Source organism: Calliphora vicina, chromosome 2 (assembly GCF_958450345.1).
Source record: "Calliphora vicina chromosome 2, idCalVici1.1, whole genome shotgun sequence".
Classification (NCBI taxonomy): domain Eukaryota; kingdom Metazoa; phylum Arthropoda; class Insecta; order Diptera; family Calliphoridae; genus Calliphora; species Calliphora vicina.
In genome coordinates this window covers 82,528,101-82,554,412 of record NC_088781.1, presented here as the reverse complement: position 1 = coordinate 82,554,412, position 26,312 = coordinate 82,528,101, and the positions used below count along the sequence as shown (strand labels likewise).

Genomic DNA, 26,312 nt, shown 5'->3' with positions numbered 1-26,312 from the left:
TCATAATCGATTTGGTACATCGATTTTTGTATATATTGAAGAAATTTGTTTCGAATTTCAACCTGATAAATATATTTGTAAGAAATTTGTGAGGAGTTTGTGGACCTTATATGTGAGCTATGGTTAAATATGGACCGATATTCACAGTAGTATGATTGCTGGATACAAATTACTGATCTGTACGTAATTTCATTTTGATATCGATTTGTTTTAAATATTTATTAAGGTTAATATCTTTTTCGGAAATGGGCCTTATAGGGAAGCTATGACCATTTATCGGCCAATCTGCCTAAAATTTGGTACAGTAATTTCTATGTATATGATTATTATTTCTGTCGAATTTTAGCATGATAAATCTATTTATAGGAGATTTATGAGTACTTAACTGATTTTCAGAAGTGGATCTTATATGGGAGCTATGGTCAAATATGGACCGATATTCACAAAATCCCGTAGTATGATTTCTAAATATAAATTAGAGATTTGTATAAAATTTTGTTTTGATATTGATATTTTTCAGATATTTATGTAGGTTATGTAGGTAACCAATTATTGGCCGATCTTCATAGAATTAGGTATAGCGATTTTGGTATATATTGGGACTATTTATGACGAATTTAAACTTAATAGCGATATTAATAAGACATTTATGCTTATTTAAGTGATTTTCGGAATTGAACTTTATATGGGGGCTATGGTCAAATATGGGCCGATCCACAAAAAATTTGGTGTTGTAATTTTTATAAGCACAAAAAATTTGGTGTTGTAATTTTTATAAGCACAAAACTTATTTTTCCTAAATTTTGTGTGGATACTGCAATTTGGTAGTCATTTACAGACCATAGAACTATATTTGTATGGGGGCTAGGAGAAATCATGGACCGATTCCTATAATTTTTACCAGAGTTAGTCCTTCTAATATAAAAATAACGTGTGTAAAAACTCTGCAATATATTTGCACATATAACAAAAACAATTTTAAAATTATCATGTTTTTTTTAGGTTGTCTCACATTTTGGTTCATAACTCTGGTTCCACTGAACCGATTTTACTGATTTTCAATACCAAACTGCTTAGGAGAACAATAAAGTTGCAAGTTTACCAATTTTGTTTGTCTATTTTGGACGTCAGCGTGTTTTACACAGGCAGACGTACAAACAGACGGACATAGCTCAATCGACTTAGAATTTCATAAGGATCAATAATATATATACTTTGTTGGGTCTCAGATGAATATTTCTCAATGTTACACACGGAATGACAAACTTATATATACCCTCATTCACCACTTATGGTGGTGGAGGGTATAAAAACCAATAGTGTACCAACTGGTCATTTCCAACAAACTTCGCAAAATGAGAAAAGTTCAACTTCAAGTACTCAAACCGAAACCAATGCTTTTAATATTCAAGTCGAAAGTTCGTCTGTTTCCGATAGCAACTTTCAAGGTAATATTCAAGCATATTTTGTTCATATAGAAAATTCTGGAGAATTATTTACCGTAAGAGCTCTTCTAGATGCGGTGCAGAAAAGAGTTTTCTTACAACTTGTATACAACAAAAGCTTGCAATTCCACTTGAAAAGCATCCCGCCGGTGGAAGAATTGTAGGAAGTGTTTTGTCACTGTAAAATCGAGAGTTTCAAACTTCAAAATAAAAATCTTGTCAGCTGTGGCGCCAAAAATAGCGAACCTTTTACCACCCCGTCCTATAAAGCTCCAAAATTATGCTGAAATAAAAAATTTAACTCTAGCAGATCCCTACATTTATCAGCCTGCTGCTATTGATATGATAGGTAGCAAGAGAGTCTCATTTTGGCTGGTACTTGTCAGGACCAGATAATATGTCTGAAATAAATGCGTTTTCAAATACAGTGTCTACATCAGATAATTTTCTTCTCCACGATCAAATAAAAAAGTTTTGGGTACTTGATGAGGTCGAAAAAGATATAATAACTGAAGCAGATTAATTTTGGGAAAACTTTTACCAAACGTCTACTACTAGACAATCATATGGTCGCTACGTTGTCTGCTTACCATTTAAAGAAGAATTTCCATTTTTTTTGGTCTTTCAAGGAGCAGTGCTTTGGGTCAATATTATAGGATGGAAAAAACACTCGGGAAGGCCCCCGAATTAAAAGAAAATTATCGCAAAGTTCTTCAAGAATTTAATGATTTGGGTCATATGGAACCAGTATATCACCAAGAAAATAACTCTAAAAAGAAATTCTCTTATTTTCTACCACACCATGCGGCTATTCGACCGGAAAGTAAATCGACAAAAGTTAGGGTAGTCTTAAACGCCTCTACGAAAACGAATAGTGGATTTTTATTGAACTATGTGCTTCATCAAGGCCCAACTCTTCAGTCCGATTTGATGCAGATAGTGCTTAGATGACGCTATTACAAATACGTCTTCACCGACGACATTGAAATTATGTTTCATCAAATTGTGATGCATAAATCTGATCAGCCATATCAGGAGATATTTTTCCGTAATGAGAAGGATAGTTTTGTGAAATTATTCCAAATGAAAACAGTCACTTTTGGATTGAATTGTGAGCCATTCCTGGCAATTACAACTCTACCGCAGTTAAGTGATGACTGCAAACATACATTTCCAAAAGAATCCATGATTTTGAGGAACGAAATTTATGTGGATGATATTTTGTCTGGAGGACATAGTCTTGAGGAAGCGAAATTGAAACAAATTCAAATAACGCGAGCTTGAAATTCAGCAGGCTTCCCTTTAAAGAAAATTACAGCCAATGACAGTTTTCTACTGAATAACTTGGACCGGGAGGATCTTCTTGATGAAGATTTCTTAAAGTTTGATAATTCTAGCACCATTAAAACCTTGCACTCTAAATATTTCATAGGTAAAATAAACGAAAATCGTTGTGCATTTTACTAAATTTTTCGTTATTTTGACAAAACGAAATATTTCGTATAATATACAAATGTTTTTCGTTCTTGTTGCGAGTTTTTATTTTCTGCATTTCACGAAATATTTGTATATTTACCAAGATTATTTTGTTAAATTACAAAATAAATGGTTATTTAACGAACAATTTTCGTAAATAAAGCTTTTAAATTTGGTCTGGTTTACAAAATAAAAATAAGAAAAATATTTCGTAAAAATTATGATAAATTTCTTAAAAATACAAAATTATTTTGTTAATTTTAGAAATATTGCCTCCTGTTTTACGAAATTTTTTAAACTTACGAAAAATATTTTGTAGGTATAAGAAAATATAATATTTTTTTCGTTTATTTTACAAAATTTTGTAAAAAAATTAAATATATTTTGTAAATATATATATTTTTTTGTTTATTTTAGAAAAAAATTGTAAAATCACGAAAATATTTCCTAAATACACGAAAAGTTTCGTTAATACATGAAAAGTTTCGTTAATTTATGCTAAAAAATTGTTTAATTTAGAAAATTTTCTAATAATATTTCGTAAAGTTACTAAAAATTGTGTAAAAATAAAAAAAAATTTTGTTTATTTTAGAAAAAGTTTCGTTAATTTCTCAAGAAATATTTTTTTATTACACGAAAAGTTTTGTTTATTTTATAAATAATAGTAAAAGAAAAAATAATAGCATTTCTGGCATTTAAACATTAAACGTTAAAAACATTTTGAACATAAACAAATTTTAATATTACAAAAATTCGTTTGAATGCGAACATTTTTCTTAAGAATTTTAATTTAATAATATTAATTTATTTCAATATCAATATTTTCATTTACACATATACAAATTTATATGTATTATAATGATAAAAAAATAATGTTTTAATAATAATAATTATGATAAACTAAAGAGACTTCAGTACTGCGATTCACTTTTATAACGATAATCGTATCGTTAAAATAAATATAACGAAAATTTATCGAATTTGCTATTCAGTCAAATTTTTAACGACATTCGCTGTCGGTTGAAGTCAGCTGTTACTTTATGCAGTTTTTCTTTCGTTATGTTAGCGACAATAATTTAAGTTGTGTTTATTTAATCGATAAAGTGTATTTGCAATTTTTTCTTCGTCATCTTCATCTTTTGTAGCTGGAACTATCGTAAAAATAATGGAAACACATTTTTGTTTACTTAACTTATTAATATTTACAATAAAATATAAAAAATATGGGAATTTGACGATTATAGTACTACTAATTATTCAAGTACTTATTTTTGTTCGCGATGTCCCAAAAGTAATCCTTTACATTTTGGCAGGAAATAAGTTGTTTTGTTAGTAGAATTATTTATAAAATTATGTATTTACTAAAAAAAAATAAATAAAAAAATGCAAGTCGCAGCCAAGTGTCGAACCAACAACCTTCCGATTGCTAGTCAACGTTGTACTCACTACACCACTGGTTAATTATTTAATTATGTGTCAAATAATGGTTTTCTACTTTTCGCTTATTTTGATATTTTGTAGACAGAGATGTTATATCTTCAACAATCGTTAAAAATAAATTACTGAATCACACAATCGTTACTGCAAGCGATTATTTATGTCGATAAACATTACGATTGTCGGTTCGTTAAAAGTTAGTGAATCGCACTACAGTACTAACAAATAAATCACATGTTTTAAACTTTCACATTGAATTAAGTATTTTGAAAAAAAAACAAAAATTGGTGTTACACATTGTTAATTAAAAATATTGCAAAATATTAAATTTCATAAAAATCAGCTAAAGAATAAATATTCCAATAATTAAAGGTAATAGAGATGAATAGTCCTTTCAAGAGCATTAAATTAAGTTTGATTTTGTCGATTGTTTTGGATTTCTACAAAGATAATTTATATATTAGTAACTTTTAAACTTAGTTTAAATAAAACACACTTACCTTGTATTTTTTGTACAACATATGCGTAATTGGATTAACATGATGTCCATCTATTTTATAAAACTGAATATTTAAAAAATCCCACATATGGCTGGAAGCTTCAGAATATTTAATTGAAAATACGTGATACGCTTTAAAGCATATGTCTATAGCTTTAGTGATACTGAAAACTTTGTATTTAATGTTGTCAAAGTCACAGAAAAATGATTGGGGCTTATATATGTCCCCTATAACAGTAATGTAAGGGGCAACTGAACCCTCTGACACAATTTTTGTATCCAACTTATCTTTATATGACTCTTCAGTTGGTGAAAATGTTATAAAAGACCTTTTTGATTCCATAATACTATAAAACTTATTTCCTTTATTAGAAGTTTTTGATTTAATTCTTGATGGTGGAAGTAAGGAATGTAAGAGTGTTAAGACTATGAGAAATTTGGTATCTAAAAAGAAAAAATATTTGCATAATCATTATCCATCAATAAATAAAATTCAAAAATTTGATTATATTTGTTTATAAAACCTTTCTACTTACTATAGTCAATGCAATTATTTTTTTGTACAAAATCCCAAAGCTTTTGTTCATCTTCACCTTTAAATTTCGATTCGTTTTCTGGAAATATCTTTTGAGTCATTAATTCAGAAAAATCGTCAAAGCTGTCAAGCAATTCATTTCTCTCTCCATAGATGCGATCGAAATCATTAATGATCTAAATATACATGATTAAATATATTAATTAATTAAAGGGTTCAAGAAGTCAACGTGTTTCCTAATATATTTTTAAATTATTCTTAATAAAAGCTGAATGTCATTTTACTTACTAATCGAAATCCTACTGGATCATTGTACATAGGCCACAAATCCAAAAGTTGTTTTTTTGAATTTGGGTCGCATAGCTCTTTTAAAGTGTTTTGCCGATATTCAAAACAGCCGTTCCAATGACTTAGCATATCTTCAAATGCTAAAATGTTAAACTCATGCCTTAGAACTCTTACATGTCCTTCCTCTTCTTGCGTAGATGGTTAAGTACATTTAGGAACTTCATTAAAGACTTTGTTTTTTTTGTTAATTGTGCTTTTCCAGTTTCTGTATTTGCTGTACAGTTTTCCGAGCGGTGCAGCATTTTGCCGAGTTACGTGGTAATAAGCCTAAAATTATTTCAAGTTTATTGTTGATTTATTAATATTTGGCTAACCAAAACGGGATCGTATTGTTGCATTTTGTATCACAAAATTAGAGATGGCAAGATTTTATCGTATGTTTACTGATGATATTTTTTAACATTTTCTTTTTATAAATAAAACTATGTGTACAATATACAACAAATACTACGGGGCTGTGAAGTGGTCTACTATACATACCATTTTTTCAGTAGGAAATGTTTCGAGTATTTGCTTAGCTATGTTTTCCGATTCTTTCACTGACAATGAGTGTCCTTTATCTATACAAAAATGGACAATTGACTCGCATAAAAGCTTACGTATATTTTCGTTTAAAGAGGACTCATTTCTATAATGCTGAAGAACACTTTGTCCATACGGGTTGGAATATAGAACAGTTTCCAAATTTAATGCGGTTTTCGTATCTCCGGAACGCAAATGTATTATTACATTGTCGACATTAACATTTGGTTTATCATTTAACCACTTTGACCAGTGGTAGATAAATTGTGGTTGAACACCCCAGGATAAATTACTTTTTGACATAATACTTATGGCCAAGTCTTTATCGATATGGCGCATCACTCCAACATATAATTGTTGTTCTAAATAAACAAAAATAGAATTAAGAAGGAGCAATTTCTTAATAAGTATCTGTATAATTACCTATAAAATAATGTAATATGTCACTCATATTCCATTCAGTTAAAAGTTTGTGTAGCTCATCTTTATCACCATACTTTTCTTCAATGTGATTACTTGTTATTGGTATTGTTCGAATTATTAAAATTGCTTGTTTCTACTAACTGTTCTACCAGAACAAGTTTTATGAAAATTAACTGGAGGTCCTGCAATACTATCAATAAACAAAATTTTTATATTACGTTCAGATTCGTCATTCAAATCAATTTCAAATGCTTTAAAATGATGTAGAAACTGTGTTATTTTAACTTCCGAACATATTAAAAACATTTGGGTTGATTTTGAAAAAAATATTATTTCTTCAATTTTGTATATTTGCGCATTATCAATATATGTGTCAAAATACTGATTAATAAAAAACCATTCTTGTAAATTTTAGAGTCATATTTGCATTGTGAGTAGCAGTTGTAGCTATTATCAGAAAACGATTTGCAGAATTGTTCTATTTGCATGTGAAATTTCGATGAAACGATGTGTTGAGGCCATGCTTCATAGTTTTTCATATATTCGTTTATTAAAATGTTTGCAAATTGTAATTCAAACTTTTTTGCCAGGGAAACACAGATATTTTTTCTGGATGTTATATTTTTGGCATAGGCTTTAAATTCGCGATGCTTGGCTTCATACTGGAAACTCCAATAATACCGAGGAGCGCCAGATTGTGAAATAATATCTTTGTAGTGCAACATAAAATGATGCTTTGGTTTCAAACTATCATAAGGTCACATATTCCTTAAGATGGCATTTAATCAAATTATCTAAATAACTCAGTAATTCCTGAGATATATTTGATAGTAATAAAATTTCGATAATTTCCAAAAATTTTAGAAAGAACATCCACATTTCGTCATCTTGAGGAACAAGTTCTCCTAACATTAACAGAAAATAATGCAGAAAACTCATCATTTCACGTGCTGACATTTTTAAATGTTTATTCTTTAAATTATGTACAGTGTTACGGAACGCCCTGTAATGTTTCACAATAGTGCCATCACTGTTCCAATAATTGTGCCATCCTTGTTTCAAATCATCTGTTTGTAAACCGTGTTTTTGCATTCCTTTTCCTTCTTGTTTTCGTATACCCTTTGGTGTGAATTAACAATTATAAATGTTTAATGTCGTTTTAAAAGCCATAGAAGAAAGAGGTGCAAAACTGCGGTGGGTAAATTGTCTTTATATTGTATTTTTTTTATTGTCTTTATTTGTGAAATTAACCGTTACTTTTTTATAGAAATAAACCTAAATATTCAAAACAATATTTTTGTTCAACGCAAACCTCTTTTATTTCTGTCAGCAACATTGCTTTATTTCGCAGTTTTTTTTTGTATATGTGTTTTGTCTTTCGTACAAAATAACTGCGTGTTTGCCGCCGTGGAAAATTTCTACAATATAAAAATTTGGAAATAGTTGTTGTCCATTATGATAGAGCATTCTCCACGCCGGAGTCCTCGTCTACAAGGAAGCGATAATGCAAATGCATCTAACATACCAGCTCAGACACAGCCAGTGTCTAACCAAGTTACAGTGGAACCTGTCGCCGTCGCCACCACCACACCATCAGCCACAACTAGTAAGTCAGCCGCCGTAAGTAATAAGCCTTCTACGCCAACCACAGCAAATGCCTTAAACGTGTTGGAGATGCAAAAGCAAATTGCACTGTTAAAACGCCAGCTTTCAGACACCCATACAAAACTCAGCAATAGTAATCGCCAATGCCAACAGCTCGAGTCAGTTATTCGTAACACGGAATCTGTAAGTAATCATAACCTCACAAAATGTGTTCCCTCTCAAACAACAGATACTGCCGCCAGCACTCTTTTGCCGCCATCTACCGCCAGCATGTATATACCTCCAACTACATCTATAGAGAGCCGTTACACCAATACAGACGTATATACTACACATACAACCACAATGACAACTGCCGCCATGCCGTCATTGCCAATTACATATAGCTCTGCCAGCAGCAACGCCATGCCATCGACGCAAGCAGCACCTGCAGTCGATAATTTTAATATGTATTTGTCACCAAATATTTCCGTTGGGCCACCATCTTGCCAATCATTTTCTACACAGCCCCAGCCAGCAATGAATAATTTTTATAACCAAGGTTTATTACAAAATAATTCGGGTGCTATGATGTATCCACGTAAGCTTCAAGATTTGCCAGAATTTGGTGGGGCAGCGGAAGATTGGCCAATATTTTACACAGCCTATCTTCAATCAAACACAACATATAATTATTCAAATTTTGAAAATAATCAGCGCCTGCAAAAAAGCCTCAAAGGTGATGCTCGCGACTTAGTTAAGTCATTGTTAATTCACCCAAACAACGTTGGTGCTGTCATCGAACAGCTTCGTACTAGATTTGGTAGACCAGAACAGCTGATTCAAAGTCAGTTGCGACAAATAAGAGAAATTCCACATATTTCGGAAAATAATTTATCAAAATTAATACCCTTTGCTACAAAGGTAAGAAATTTGACTGTTTTTCTTCAGTCCGTGGAAGGTCACCAACATATTTCCAACCCGACGTTATTAGATGAATTAATTTTAAAGCTGCAGCCACAATGTTCTTTATGCAAAGGTCAACATAAACTTTATGATTGTCGCAGTTTCCTAAACTCAACTGTTAACAAACGTTGGTCAGACGTTAAGAAGATTCGTGCCTGTTTTTCATGCCTTAATGTTGGCCATTCAACCCGCGATTGTCGTCGTAAAAAAATGTGTTTACAAGATGGTTGTCAACGAAAACACCACAAATTGCTCCATGAAGTTGCCAACGTTGCAGTACCACCTGTCATCCCAAATGAAGTGAGTGAACCACAACAAAGCGTACTCAGCTGTTCTTCCACCAACAACAACAAAAAATTGTTGTTTCGTATTTTACCTGTTACTTTGTATGGAGAAAGATGTCGTATGGATATTTATGCCCTTTTCGACGATGGATCGTCAATTACAATGTTGGATAAGGACATTGCCGAAAAGCTCGGAGTACGTGGTCAGAAAGGTAACTTAAATATACAGTGGTTTGGCGGTCGATCAGCTCAGGAGTCAGTTTTTTCGTTCAACATTAAAGTAAGTGGTATGGGTAAATCTAAGTGCCATTATATGCGTAATGTTTATGCCGTTTCTAACTTAAATCTGCCTATGCAAAGTTTAACAAATCAAGATTTGCAAAATAGCTTTCAAACGTCGTCATTTTTTCCCGTTAAACCCTACACCAACGTAATACCCCAACTGTTAATTGGATTGGATCACGCGCATTTAGGGCTACCAACTAATACTCAAGTAAATTTGTCATCGGGTCCATTTGCCTGCAATACCGAATTGGGTTGGTTAGTGTTCGGCCCCTGTCGTACTTTGTCAACAAATCATCCATCATGTCTTATGGCAAACATAGAAAATGACAGCAGTCTTCATCAGCTTGTTAAGCATTTTTTCAACGTCGAAAGTATTGGTGTAAGATCGGCCCCTCCCATTGAGTGTGATGATGACATAAGAGCAAATGGAATTCTGCTAGAAACAACAAAACGAATTGGGGACCGATTTCAAACCGGCCTCCTATGGAAATATGATAACGTAAAGCTGCCAAACAGTTATCCAATGGCCCTTAGACGCTTGGTGGGAATTGAAAAAAAGATGAAGCAAAATGAAAACTTTGCTGCTGCATACAAAGAGGTAATAAAGGGGTATGTAGACAAAGGCTATGTTCGGAAACTTCGTTTAGAAGAAATAGAGTTACCAAGTGACAAAAAATGGTATTTGCCTCATTTTGGGGTCATAAATCCTAACAAACCAAAAAAGATACGCTTAGTATTTGATGCAGCTGCACAAGTGAATGGGATTTCTTTAAATTCTCATTTATTAAAAGGTCCTCAAGATATTGCATCATTGCCAACAATTTTATTTAATTTTCGTCGTGGTAGAGTTGCCGTTTGTGCTGACATACGTGAGATGTTTCACCAGATTATTGTTCAGCCCGAAGACAGAATCAGCCAACGCTTTTTATGGCGCGATGGAAATCAAAACGACCCTCCTGATGAGTACGAAATGGTGGTCATGACTTTTGGAGCAGCCTGCTCTCCATGCTCAGCACGTTACGTCATGAAAGTCAATGCCACGGTATACAGCCAATCTCAGCCAAGAGCTACAGCAGCCATCTTAAATCATCATTACATTGACGATTTTGTCGACAGCTTCGACAGCGTGGAGGAGGCAGTAAATGTTTCCAAACAGGTACGTGATATTCACAAAAAGGGCGGTTTTGACTTACGAGGTTTCATTTCAAATTCGAATGAAGTCACCCTGGCATTGGGCGGTAGTACAATTTCGAAAACAATGCTAGCAGATGATGACACAGAAAAAGTTTTGGGTTTATATTGGGACTCCCTTTCTGATAATTTTAAATTTCATTTAAAGTTCCATAAAGTTGATTCGTCTGTCATGTCTGGCCACAGAAAACCTACAAAAAGAGAATTACTCAGTATCATCATGTCAACATTTGATCCTCTCGGGTTTTTAAGTTATTTTATTGTTGGTGGAAAATTAATTTTACGCGAGGTGTGGAGACGTGATTGTCGATGGGATGAGGCTATCCCGGAAGACGTTAATAAATCGTGGGAGCAGTGGCGCAAACAAATGAATAAAATTAAAAATTTTCGCGTGCCTAGATGCTATTTTCCATCAGGGTCGCCAGATCGATTTAATCTTCACATTTTTGTTGACGCCAGTGAGGACGCCTTTGCTGCTGTGGCATACTGGAGATGGATTGCTGACGATGGTAAAATATGTACTAGTTTTGTAACATCTAAAACAAAATGTGCACCTTTAAAAAGAGTTACAATTCCACGCCTAGAGCTGCAGGCAGCAGTACTTGGAACTCGATTAATGCAAACAATTTTAGATGGTCACGGATTTACACCTAAAAAATGCGTTTTATGGAGTGATTCCAAAACAGTTTTAAAATGGATTGGTAGTAGTCATCGTCGATACAAACCATATGTAGCACATCGTATTGCTGAAATTTTGGCATCCACCGAAACTGATAGCTGGAAGTGGGTTTCAACCCATGATAACGTAGCTGACGATGCAACGAGAGCGTATAACAATGTTGACTTTTCCTCCTCTACACGTTGGCTGACTGGGCCGGAGTTCCTTTTGCGTAACGAAAATGAATGGTTAAACAATTATACAGCTGATGTTTCAAATAATGAAGACGAGGAAGAGCTTCGCCCTAAAATCTCTTTATTGGTTGTAGGTAATACGTTTATAAATTTTAATCGTTTTTCATCTTTCTCTAGAGTAAAGAGAACAACCGCATGGGCCTTACGTTTTATAAATCGATGTCGTAAAAAAGAGAGCGATGTACAATATTATGGTTTAACAGCTAGTGAACTTGAGTCAGCTGAGCAATTGCTATGTTTACAGGCGCAGAAAGAACGTTTTTCAACTGAAGTCCAGTGTATTAAAAATAATCAACCCCTTCCTAAAAACAGTAATTTAGTGCAGTTAACGCCTTATATTGACGAAATTGGTCTGCTGCGTCTATATGGTAGAATTGATGCAGCCAGCTTTTTGCCTTATAGTTCAAGACGACCAGTGATATTACCATATGATCATGCCTATACAACTCTCGTAGTTCATCACTATCACTGCCAAATGAAACATCAAAATCACGAGGCTACAATATGTGAACTACGTAAAAAGTACTGGATTCCTCAAGTTAGGCGACTACTTCGGAAAGTTATTTCAAATTGCATGTTATGCAGGTACAGTAAGGCTACTCCTCGTATACCAATTGTGGGTCCACTTCCTATTGATCGACTCGAGCCAAACGTCAGACCATTTAAGTACACAGGTCTGGACTATTTTGGCCCTTTGACTGTATCTATTGGCAGGCGTTCTGAAAAAAGATGGGTAGCACTTTTTACTTGCCTTACAATTCGAGCAATACATTTGGAAGTAGCCCATGACTTGTCAACCGACTCCTGCATTATTGCTATGAGAAATTTTATGAATCGGCGGGGTGTTCCAGTACGATTGCGTTCTGACAACGGAAAAAATTTCATTGGTGCTAATGAAGAGGCTAAACGCTTTACAGAAGTTTTTGAAGCAGAACGAATTCAGAATGAGCTGTCTGGGAAAGGTGTTGAGTGGGTTTTTAATTGCCCAATAAATCCGTCTGAGGGTGGAATATGGGAAAGAATGGTTCAGTGCGTTAAAAAGGTACTCCGAAAAACATTAAAATACGTTTCACCTAAAGAACATGTTTTGCAGTCTCTTTTAATAGAAGCAGAGAACATCGTCAATTCACGCCCATTAACGCACTTGCCAATAAGCCCAGACGAAGAAGAACCCCTCACACCAAATCATTTCCTTGTTGGTTATGGAAATGTGGCTCAAACTCCACCAGCTGATGAGGCAGATAGTAAGCTCTGTGGTCTTAGAAAACAGTGGCGTGTTGCAAGAAGTCTTCGTGATAGATTTTGGAAACGCTGGGTACTTGAGTATTTGCCAACATTAACGAGAAGAGTTAAATGGTGTGAAAGAACAACTCCATTAAATGATGGTGACATGGTATTTATATGTGATCCAAATCTTCCCAGGAGTCAATGGCAACGTGGTATAGTAATTCGTGTGTTTGCTGGTGGTGATGGTGTGGTGCGTCGAGCTGATGTAAAAACTGCGACCGGCGTTCTACAAAGAGCTGTATCCAAGTTAGCCGTTCTAGACTTAAATGTTGGTGAAGCTGATCGCTCCACGGGGGCGGGGGTGTTACGGAACGCCCTGTAATGTTTCACAATAGTGCCATCACTGTTCCAATAATTGTGCCATCCTTGTTTCAAATCATCTGTTTGTAAACCGTGTTTTTGCATTCCTTTTCCTTCTTGTTTTCGTATACCCTTTGGTGTGAATTAACAATTATAAATGTTTAATGTCGTTTTAAAAGCCATAGAAGAAAGAGGTGCAAAACTGCGGTGGGTAAATTGTCTTTATATTGTATTTTTTTTATTGTCTTTATTTGTGAAATTAACCGTTACTTTTTTATAGAAATAAACCTAAATATTCAAAACAATATTTTTGTTCAACGCAAACCTCTTTTATTTCTGTCAGCAACATACAGTTATGCCTTGTGATATGTTTCCAGCTTCAAGTTCTCCGTAGTTAAAGGAACACTTTCTGTGGATCAAAGTGTCCAATGTAAAATATTTCTTACGAATTAAGTTTTTGATTATATGGCACATATTGTAATGACACACGCCTTCGAATATGTCATGCATAATATCCACGGAGAAGTTTGCCGTACAATGGAAACTTGGTATATCGTTAAATATACATTCAGATCTGATGCCAGTACTGCTTAAATCATTGGATAATATATCTTGATCGTAATTGAATTTGTTTCGAATAATATTTTCCTCTAATTGAAAACTTTTTTCACTGCAAGGTTTGTTCATTTTACAGAATCTGCAAAAATAGGTATGTCTAAATGATGAAGTAAAGCCAATAATGAGATTCAGACTCAAGTTGTCTCCAATAATAATACCGAGAGAAAAATATATGTTTTTTACACCTTTTGTAGTTTGTATCGAAATTCCTTTTTCTTCTAAATCCTTAAGTTCAATTACAAGATTTGAAAGGCATTTTTCATTCCCAAACCTTTTATAGTCCTTACTTTTAATAACTGATGCTAATAGTATTTCGCTGTTTTTAACAAATGGAAATGAATAGTAAACAAATGTTATAGGGTCACAGTGTGATCCTAAAGGGTTATTGATTTCCGCATCGTCAATATACAAAAAAATCGGTAAGACTATTTTATTTGATTCCAAAAAGGGCTTGCTCTTATTTTTCCACAGTTTTCCATTTATGAAATTACTTTGGGAAGATTTCTTGCTCACAATTTTTTAACACTTTAAGTAACAAATCATCCTATTCAAATATTTTCCGAATTTGGAATGAAAGTGGCATTAATATTCCTGTTACGACGTTGGCTTCAAATGAAACTTGACCTCTTGATGATACTTCCTCTAACTCTTTGTTAATTGTAAATACTTTAAAATCACTCAAGCAATCATTTAACAGTAACCAATTTTTCATTTGGTGATCATTATAACATTCAGAAAAAATATTTGATATGTCGTTTTTCAAAGATAAAATATTTAACTTTGCTGATATATTATTTTCTAAATCGTTTTCGATGACAAATTTATAAATTTTGCTTATTATAGGCAATGTTATATAATCTATAACTCTTTTTTGAATTTCGTTGACATCTTTTCTGCAAAAATTGGATTTGTTATGACACCACAATGAAAACATTACACCATTTTTGTTTGTTAACATATCCAAATGTTGTTCTGAATTTGACGTAGTTTGATGAACGTTTAAAGTAGATTCAGAATTAAATGTTTCATAGTTTGTAGCATTGGAAGCAGCGACAACACTTGTAGAATTTGAAGTCAATGGAAGTTCGGTGAGATGCTCTGCAAAATGTTCACAATTTTTATATGTGCTAGTTTCTTTTTTATTGTGCATTAGTCTAAAATGCTTAGATATGAATGTTTCATTAGGTAAATATATTTGACACAAATAACAATTAATTTTTTTACACTAATTTTACTTTATTTTAATAAAACAAACTATTTTTTAACAAGGCACGTGGACGACTAACGCTTCCATCTCTTTATTTGTTAGTCAAAGCATAACATGTTTTGTTTTTTTGTAGTTGCATTGATTAAGAGCAGAAAAAAATTTGCTCATTTCATTCTACGAAATTATATTTGTGAAGTGCACGAAATTTCTAAATTTACGAAATTTGCCTCTGAATTTAATACGAAAGTTTCGTATTTCTCACGAAATTTTCGTAAAATAAACAAAAAAACATTAACGAAATTTAATTTGTAAAATTCAAAAAATTTCTAAATTTACTAAATTTTTCTACAAGATCTATACACGAAAGTTTTGTATTATAAACGAAATTTTTGTACAATATACAAAAATAATTCTACGAAAAAAATTTTGTAAATTTACGAAATTTGTAAATTTACGAAATAAAAAAATTACTAAAATTTCGTATTATGTACAAAACTTTAGTACAATGTACGAAAAAAATTTAACGAAAAACCATTTCGTATTTTTATGCATGAAATATTTTGAGTGTGGGAATTCGCTGAAATGTGAAGTCAGACTTTTGCTATTATGTAGTAGAACCGAACCAAATTTCGGCCTCCCCCACAAAAAGGCAAATTTTATCGGTTATTGCAAAGCTATTTGACCATCTAGGTTGGCTGGGTCCAATTGTGGTAATAGCTAAACTCTTGATGCAAGAGTTATGGGAACTTAAAGCAGGCTGGCATGAGGGTGTCCCACCGCATATACTTGTAAAATGGAGCACATTTTTACAAAATTTACCACAAATCTCCTCACTGAGAATTCCTAGATGGGTATATTTCACGCCGACTCATCAAATACAAATTCATGGTTTTTGCGATTCATCAGAAAAGGATTTTTGCGGCGCAGTCTACATACGAACCTCATCACCTCATGGCGAAATAAATTGTAATTTGCTAGCAGCAAAAACTAAGGTTGCCCCAATAAAAAAGACTACAATCCCTAAACTTGAAGTATGTGGAGCGATTTTACTCTCAAATTTATGAACTTTATTTGTGGACGGACTCCTCTATAGTCCTCGGATGGCTACAAAATCGTGTAACAAAAATAATAAGTATTGCCAGTAATAGTCACTGGAAACATGTGAAAACGGAAGACAACCCTGCGGATCTTAGTACTCGTGGTTGCTCTCGCCAAGAACTCATTGAGTGTCATAGATGGTGGCATGGACCCACCTGGCTAACCCAGCCCTGTGAACTGTGAATATTGGCCAAAACCTCGAGAATTTGATTCAACCGACTTGCAGACGAAAACGGTTTCAACATTTCACCTGAAAGTTACACCAGTGGATACAAGTAGCAAAAACATTGTTCCCCATGATGAAATTGATGCTGACGTCATAATTAAAATATTTTCGTCTTTCGCCAGAACACTTTGAGTTATTAATTATTGTCTTCGATTCATTCATCGCATTCGAAAACGTCAATTTGAAACCGGAGATTTCATTACAACAAAGGAAATTCGATTTGTGAAAAATCGTTTGATATTAATAGCTCAGATGCATTACTTCTGTAAAGAATACGAATTAAAGACCTGCACAAGCTGCATTGTTTAACATGAAGACAATTGACACATGATGCTTTTGTCATGTCATGTTATGTTCTTTTACCTACTTAACAGCAACACGCAAAGGCTATGTATATCAAAACAAAAAGCAAATGCAGCATCATTTTAACAACATCATAACACACACAACACAAAAAAATTGGCATATGACATGGAAAATAATTTCAAGTCATTTAAATCATGTATGAGACATTTGTTGTATGGATGATTTCAATTCATTTGTAGTATTTATTGTGTACAATAAGAAAAAATAGCCTATAAAAATACAACTGAAATTTATGTTTATATTATATTGTAGGTCAAAATAAAAATACGAAAGGACATCAATGGGTTTTTCAATGTTGTTTTGGAAAATTTTACAATATTTAGTAATATTACCTTTTATAATATGCCAATAATTTTCATGGAATTAAAAATGTAATGTTTTTCACATATTTTAAATATTACCCGTCTTAGGTACAACCGCTGGTATATTATTAAGTCCCCTTTTACAATGCAGAAATTGAAAGGCAGACAGACGAAATTTGTGGGCGAGGGGTTGAAGAGGTAGAGTGTGTATTACAAAGGTTTAGGTTAGTTCAAAAGAGAATGCAAAATGTCTGCCTTTCAATTTCTGAATTGTAAAAGGGGACTAACGGGGTGTTTAATAATTACATTGCTAAATAAAATAAAACTCTATGAAATTGGCCTATTAGACGGTGTTTAATTAAAGCAAATGAAATTAATGTATAGAGTAACTTCGGGTATTGTGGACTATGCGTCTAATGTGGACCATTGTCTTTTTTCAGAAACTATTGAAGGTATGATAAAACTGATTTGTCGTACATTTTACAATTTGTTTGAAACAACAATTACACATTTGCTTTCATGAGTTATTGATATGTTGACTTTTTATTCTTGTATTGAAATTAATGCGACAGCTCAACATTTTTTTCGGCTCAACTAAGAAACAAAATTTGGTACAGTTACTTGGTAGAATTTAATGTTTGGTTGATTTATATAGTTAAAGTGGACACGTAGTTTTGCATATATTTGGTAAGAATTTAAGCACATTTAGATTATTAGGTAAAAATAACTTTTTACCACTGTAACCCAAGTTCGTGTAATGTGGACCACTTAAATTACTTGATTATGTACTACTGGTCCATATTACCCGACAATAACTATGTACTTTGTAAGCAATCTATCTAAGCCACGAACGCGACTTTTTAGTTTGTATTAATAAAAATATATTGAAATTAAATTTTTTAATCATTCATGATTAGCTGGTTCATGAATTTTATGTATTAAATACTAGTCCACATTAGCCTCATATAGTGGTCCATATTACCCTCCAATTTTTTTAATGCTGATTTTTGGGTTCCTTACAATATTTTCACATAAATTTTTTTATCCTTTAACGGAAAAAATATTCAACTGCAAAAACCATTAGAGAATACATTAGCTAATTTATTGCTTCACAACTCTTTTAATATCCATATATATTGTGGCCAAAATTTAGAAAAAACAAAACGGTAGTCCACATTACCCGAAGTTACTCTAAATCGTTAACTGTGTATTCACTGCAGTGAAGAGGCATTAACTGAATGAAGTTTATAACATATTTAATGATATTAAAGACAACGATGAAGTTATCAACAACTTCGTTTATTATACTCGTTGTAAAAACGTGTTTAAATTTAGTAAAGTGTCTCTGAATCTTTCGCGACATAATTGCTACAAAAATTATAAATCTTCGAAAATGTTCCAATGGAACAAATTCAACTGCCTAACGATCTGAAGAAAAATTATATGCCATTTATTAATGATTTTATTGCGTAACTTCACAGAAAAATAGTTTTATAGTTTTTTATGTTATTCAAAAATGTTTAAAATTGTTCTTGGAAAATATTTTTATATGTACATCATTTTTTATTAATTTCAACAGACATTGAGAAAATACGGGCGAAATTTACTGCATTTTGAAGAAGATAAAATGCTCTAATGTTATTGGATTAATTGTATTCTTTACGTTTCAGACTTTTCGATACATTTAGAAATATTGACCGATATTGGGATATTATACAAAAATATTTCAACTACATAAATCATTGGGTAAAGCAATTTATTATAAAATAGCAACAAATTTGTGTAAAAATTTCCTTCATGTACAATTTTATATTTACTAGCTGTCCCGGCAAACGTTGTTCTGCCATAGCTCATACAAAGTTTGAAGACTGCCACTATAATAGTTCTTCAGATATGCAATAATAAATTTTTATTTTGTATGGGAGGTGCCACGCCCATTGTACCTATATAGGTCAATTGTGAATCTAAACCATCCAGGGACAAACTCAAACACACACAAAAAATTTCATCGAAATCGGCTCAGCCGTTACGGGGAGTTCAGTTACTAACACTCTTACAGAAGAATGCCATATCTCCGGAACTACGATGCCGATTTCGTGAAAACTTCACAAAAACTATCTACAGACCATCCCCAACGTACCCTGAAATTTTGGTTGAAATCGGTCGACCCGTTTTCGCAGTTAGTGGTGACATCAAAATGTACATTTCTTTTTATATATAAGATGAACATGTTCTAATTCTGAATGGAAAATGTTTGGAAAAAAATTCAACTCAAGCTACCACACATAATAACAGCAACATCAATAGTTATAGGCATGACATGGTACAACACGGTTTTCGTGTCGCGATGACATGGTACAACATGGTTTTCGCGGCGCGATGACATTGAACAACATGATGTGCGAGTTATGTATTAGGAAACGAGGTTGTTTCTTCTTTGGGAATCAAAATACAATTAATTTTATTTTTATACCCTTCACCTTCGTGAGAAGGGTATATATATAAGTTTGTCATTCCGTTTGTAATTTCTACATTTTTCATTTCCGACCCTATAAAGTATATATATTCTGGATCCTTATAGATAGCGGAGTCGATTAAACCATGTCCGTCTGTCTGTCCGTCCGCCTGTCTGTTGAAATCAATTTTCTGAAGACCCCAGATATCTTTGGGATCCAAATCTTCAATAATTCTGTCAGACATGCTTTCGAGAAGTTTGCTATTTAAAATCAGCAAAATCGGTCCATAAATAACGGAGATATGAGCAAAAAACCGGGACAACCTCGATTTTTGACCTACTTTTGATCTACATCTGGATTACTAAGTCATTAATATAGACAATATAGATATCTAATGATAGATATTTCAAAGTCCATTGCAACGATGCACGGTTGTTTAGAAACTTTTTTTTTTGAAATAATTCGGTATCTCGGGAACTATTGGAGATATTATTACAAAATTTCACATGGTTAGAGCTGAGGTGTTTTTTAGTTGAATTACATTTGTTCAGCTTCCTAGGGGTAATACGGGCCAGTTTGTGCCCCCTCAAAGTTGGTCACCTCGGGTCTCAAAATTTTTAAAAAAATCCCCAAAAATTCATTTATGATCCGAATGAGCTGAAATTTAAAATATAAATAGTCCTTGAGAAGATCTACAAAAAATACGCTTACATGTGTAGGTTATCTCCTTCAGTTGAAGAGATATTTAGGTTTATTTATTTTTTTTTTTTTTAATTTTGCTCGATTTTTGTTTGTTTTTTTAGATATGGCGGCCCAACGGAGGGTCGAATTTTTTTTCAAAATATCAGCTATATTGGCAATAAAATTCTAAATAAAATAAAAAAAAAACTTGGTAACAGTTATCTCGTCCGTGTAAAAAGTTACACGCATCCAAAGTTGGAACATGTAGAATGGGCCTAATTTTTTACGATTTTTCCTAAAAAAGTCCCTATATTTTTTCTTTTGTAGAAACAAATTTTCTTTGGGACTATATACAATTTTTATATGTTCCGGAAAGAAAACTTAATGCAAAAGCATGTAAAGTAAAATTGGGCTCACTTAAGCGGACACAGTATCCCCCAGACCTATCCAAACTTGGACAATTTTAAAAAAAATATTTAGTTTTCAGTAAAAAATTCTAAAAGGCAAAGCACCGATCCTCGAAAAAGTTCCGTATTTGTATAACCCTATATGTTGTTTAAATACTTTGAAAGTTGTTTTACTATCACAAGGTAAATAGCGTCACAGTAGGCACTTGCAATAATAAATTTTTATTTTGTATGGGAGGTGCCACGCCCATTGTACCTATATAGGTCAATTGTGAATCTAAACCATCCAGGGACAAACTCAAACACACACAAAAAATTTCATCGAAAACGGCTCAGCCGTTACGGGGAGTTCAGTTACTAACACTCGTACAGAAGAATGCCATATCTCCGGAACTACTATGCCGATTTCGTGAAAACTTCACAAAAACCATCTACAGACCATCCCCAACGTACCCTGAAATTTTGGTTGAAATCGGTCGACCCGTTTTCGCAGTTAGTGGTGACATCAAAATGTACATTTCTTTTTATATATAAGATGAACATGTTCTAATTCTGAATGGAAAATGTTTGGAAAAAATTCAACTCAAGCTACCACACATAATAACAGCAACATCAATAGTTATAGGCATGACATGGTACAACACGGTTTTCGTGTCGCGATGACATGGTACAACATGGTTTTCGCGGCGCGATGACATTGAACAACATGATGTGCGAGTTGTGTATTAGGAAACGAGGTTGTTTCTTCTTTGGGAATCAAAATACAATTAATTTTATTTTTATACCCTTCACCTTCGTGAGAAGGGTATATATATAAGTTTGTCATTCCGTTTGTAATTTCTACATTTTTCATTTCCGACCCTATAAAGTATATATATTCTGGATCCTTATAGATAGCGGAGTCGATTAAGCCATGTCCGTCTGTCTGTCCGTCCGCCTGTCTGTTGAAATCAATTTTCTGAAGACCCCAGATATCTTTGGGATCCAAATCTCCAAAAATTCATTTATGATCCGAATGAGCTGAAATTTAAAATATAAATAGTCCTTGAGAAGATCTACAAAAAATACGCTTACATGTGTAGGTTATCTCCTTCAGTTGAAGAGATATTTAGGTTTATTTATTTTTTTTTAATTTTGCTCGATTTTTGTTTGTTTTTTAGATATGGCGGCCCTACGGAGGGTCGAATTTTTTTTTCAAAATATCAGCTATATTGGCAATAAAATTCTAAATAAAATAAAAAAAAACTTGGTAACAGTTATCTCGTCCGTGTAAAAAGTTACACGCATCCAAAGTTGGAACATGTAAAATGGGCCTAATTTTTTACGATTTTTCCTAAAAAAGTCCCTATATTTTTTCTTTTGTAGAAACAAATTTTCTTTGGGACTATATACAATTTTTATATGTTCCGGAAAGAAAACTTAATGCAAAAGCATGTAAAGTAAAATTGGGCTCACTTAAGCGGACACAGTATCCCCCAGACCTATCCAAACTTGGACAATTTTAAAAAAAATATTTAGTTTTCAGTAAAAAATTCTAAAAGGCAAAGCACCGATCCTCGAAAAAGTTCCGTATTTGTATAACCCTATATGTTGTTTAAATACTTAGAAAGTTGTTTTACTATCACAAGGTAAATAGCGTCACAGTAGGCACTTTTCTAAAAAAACTCAGTTTTTGGAACACATTTTCCCCGTTTTAGGAATTTCGGTATTTGAAAATAAAAAATGTTTAAGGACATTTGGATCTAAATTAGTTCCCAATTTTGTTATGATATCTTTAACCGTTAAAATTTTACATTAAATCAAATTTTATATTTTTCTTCATGGTAATATGGTGATTATATTATAATTTTTTTAGTTTTTAAGGTAAATGACGTTCAAAAAATTAATTAAATTCTTTAATTTTATTAAAATATGAATCTACAAGTCCTAAGGTTTTTACCAATATCAAATACTTATATAAAAAGCATATATCTACTACTCAGAAGCTCCACAAACCTTGCCGCCTTTGAAAAATTTGAACGTTTTTTCATATATTGCATGCAAAATGTGTATACTTACATATTAAATGTAACTAATGAATTCAAACGTATACTGAAGTTGGTATAATGCATTTTTCGCAGTAAAAACAAATAATATTTATTTTCGTGTAGGTTAATCTTCATTTAGATATACATTATTTGAAAATTTGTATCCTTATATTGTAGACCATAATATGGGTCCTACCATAAATTAGCAGTAATTGGGCCGGTTTGAATTCTATGTAATGGTTTGTATACGATATTAATTAGAGACACAATTTTTTTATTTTTAAATATATTTTTTTTTATTTTATTTCAACAATATTACATCGAATAGATCTAGTACTTCTTTGAGCTCTTCGTTTTCATATGATAAATTTCTGTCCCTGCTCCATTTCTTTCTAATTGAAGATAGTACAGGATCAGAAGACAACATAAGATAATTTATGAGATCTTCGTTTTGCGACTGCCTGGAACACTTTCTTGTATTAAAAAACAGTATGTGTTTAAAATCGGAATTTCTCGCTTCCTGTGCCTCTTCAGTTAGTTCACCAGTGGGAGAAGATTCGATTCTATAATCTCACGACCATGTCGAAGAACTTTGTGCACAGTAGGAGTAAGTTCTATCCATTCATACAAGGAACGTAAAAGTTTAAAGATTTCTTTGGCATAGGATTTGGCAAATTTATCTCCATTTATATTATTTTTACTGATTATTGCCGACAGTATAACATGACATCTTCGAAGAAGTTCCTCATTAATTCCAGTTATTGTCGATGTTATTTCGTAATTTTGGAAAAACCTTCTTGCCGTATTCCCATCATTTGTACTGCCGTATCCAATAAGTGGTTTGTCTATATAATAATGCAATGTAAGCATTAAACATGGACCGCTATCAATATAAAAACATATTGGAACAAAATATTAAGGCATTTGTTGATAGTTTGGGCCTGGGAAATCAATGGATTTTCCAGCAAGATAACGACCCTAAGCATACTGCGCACGTTGTTCGAGACTGGCTTCTTTATTATGCCCCAAGGCAGCTATATTCACCACCCCAGTCACCAGACTTAAACCCAATAGAGCACATATGGGACGTTTTGTAAAAATTGGGCGAAAATATGACATCAGTAGCCTTGAAACATTAAAAACCGCTCTTATTCGAGCATAAGCCGAAAAACACCCTCTATTACAGAGAATTTGGTGAAATTAATGCACCGTCGCACACTGGTTCAAGGGCGGCAGTTTGTAATAAACAATCTAATTATCATGTACCAAAAATATTAGGCTTATATCTTTATTACTTTTTTGTCCACAGACATTCAAAGGTGACCTAAGTGAATGCGTTTGAAATGACCGTATTATATATACTAACTTTTATCGATTCATGCTGTTAAAATATTCTTGTAATGACACTATAATGATTTTTTTTATAGAATTGGATGTTATAAATGATATATATGCAAATAAAAAAAATTTTGAAAATTAAAAAAAAAAAAATTTTACTACTATAAATTGTCCAAAAATATTTATTTTCTCCAACTTCTATGGATTGTACCTATTGATCTCCAACGACCTCTAGCCCGAGACTTATATCGAATTATAGCCTGAAGTCAGCTAACGATTTATTAAAAAATCAGCTGCCCGTTTTTGCCCCTAAGCAATTCCGGTACAAAAAACAAAAAAAAAGTTAGGAAAAATTTGCTTCACAAGCATGTTATTGCGCATGCAATAACAGCTTTTTTTTTAAAAAAATTATTCGGTATCTCGGGAACTATTGGAGATATTATTACGAAATTTCACATGGTTGGAGCTGAGGTGTTTTCGAGTTGATTCGTAGTTGTTCAACTTCCTACGGGTAATGGGGGCCTGTACGGGGCCCCTCAAATTTGGTCACCTCGGGTCTCAAATTTTTAAAAAAATCGCCAAAAATCCATTTATGATCCGAATAAGCTGAAATTTAAAATATAAATAGTACTTGAGAAGATCTACTAAAAACACCCTTAGATTTGTAGGTTTATCGGATTGACATAACTGCCTCCAAGTTGTTTTTATTTTATTTAGAATTTTATCGCCAATATAGCTGATTTCGTAAAAAAAAAATTCGACCCTCCGTTGGCCCGCCATAACTAAAAAACCAAAAAAAGATCGAGCAAAATTAAAAAAAAAATCAATAAACCTAAATATCTCTTCAACCAATAGAGATAACCTACATGTGTAAGGGTATTTTTAGTAGATCTTCTCAAGGACTATTTATATTTAAAATTTCAGCTCATTCGGATCATAAATGGATTTTTGGCGATTTTTTTAAAAATTTAAGACCAGAGGTGACCAAATTTGAGGGGCCACATACTGGCTCCCATTACCCGTAGGAAGCTGAACAACTGCAAATCAACTCGAAAACACCTCAGCTCCAATCATGTGAACTTTCGTAATAATATCTCTAATAGTTCCCGAGATACCGAATTTGTACCAACCAAATATAAAGTTAATTTTTTTTTTAATTTTATATAAAATTTTTAAATAATATTTATTTTTTGGTTGCTGTATGTAGACTTTTTTCCTATGAATTTTTAATGTTTTTGTTATTATGGTTTATATTTTGTAAATTTTTTAATTTTTTATTTTATAAATAAAGTTATTTATTAATGCCTTAAATACTGACATAAACATTTTTTTCATTTTCTTCATGAACTCTCTAAAACTCTTAAATCATAGGGTGTATGTAGACTTTTTTTCTTGACTGTATAAGTTTGTCATTCCGTTTGTAATTTCTACATTTTTCATTTCCGACCCTATAAAGTATATATTGGAAATAAACTTTATAGTTTTTATACTTTGTGAAAATATTTAATATATATCTAGTTGTTCATAGGAATTATTGTATTCAAATATTTTCAATACTTTTTAGTTTATAATATATATTCTTTCAATAAACACAATTACAATAGGTTATGGGCCCAAAACCCAAACCTTTGAGAAAATAATTTGTGAGTAATCTGGAACAATACAGAAAGAAGATGGCAATTGTATCAGGAAGAATACCTTTGCTGAATGGAAAAAATTTTTCCACGTGGTTGCCGCAAATGGAGGCAATTTTGCACAAGAATCGCTTATTGCGAATGGTAAAAGGTGAAGAACCCAAACCGGATGTTGTAATCATCAATGGTAATGCTACAGCAGATGAAAGAAGATTGTACGATGATTATTTAAGGAAGCAACGAAACTACGATGATGTTGATCAAGATGCTCGAGCGGAGATAATAATTGCTCTAGAACCGGAAATTGTACGAATGGTCAAGAATTTGAAATCATCTAATGAAATATGGCTATATATGAAGAACACGTACGACCGTAAGTCTACAAGAAAGAAGGCGGAATTATATCGAAAATTGCTGAATTTGAAAATGCCGGAAAATCAGAATATATCGCAATATTT

General features: G+C 32.7%; 1 protein-coding gene across 1 annotated transcript in view; it reads left to right on the top strand.

Moving 5' to 3' along the window:
- LOC135951125 (BLOC-1-related complex subunit 8 homolog) overlaps positions 1-26,312 on the top strand; it is a 404,862-nt gene that overhangs the window by 249,227 nt on the left and 129,323 nt on the right. The gene's annotated exons all lie outside the window — the stretch shown is intronic.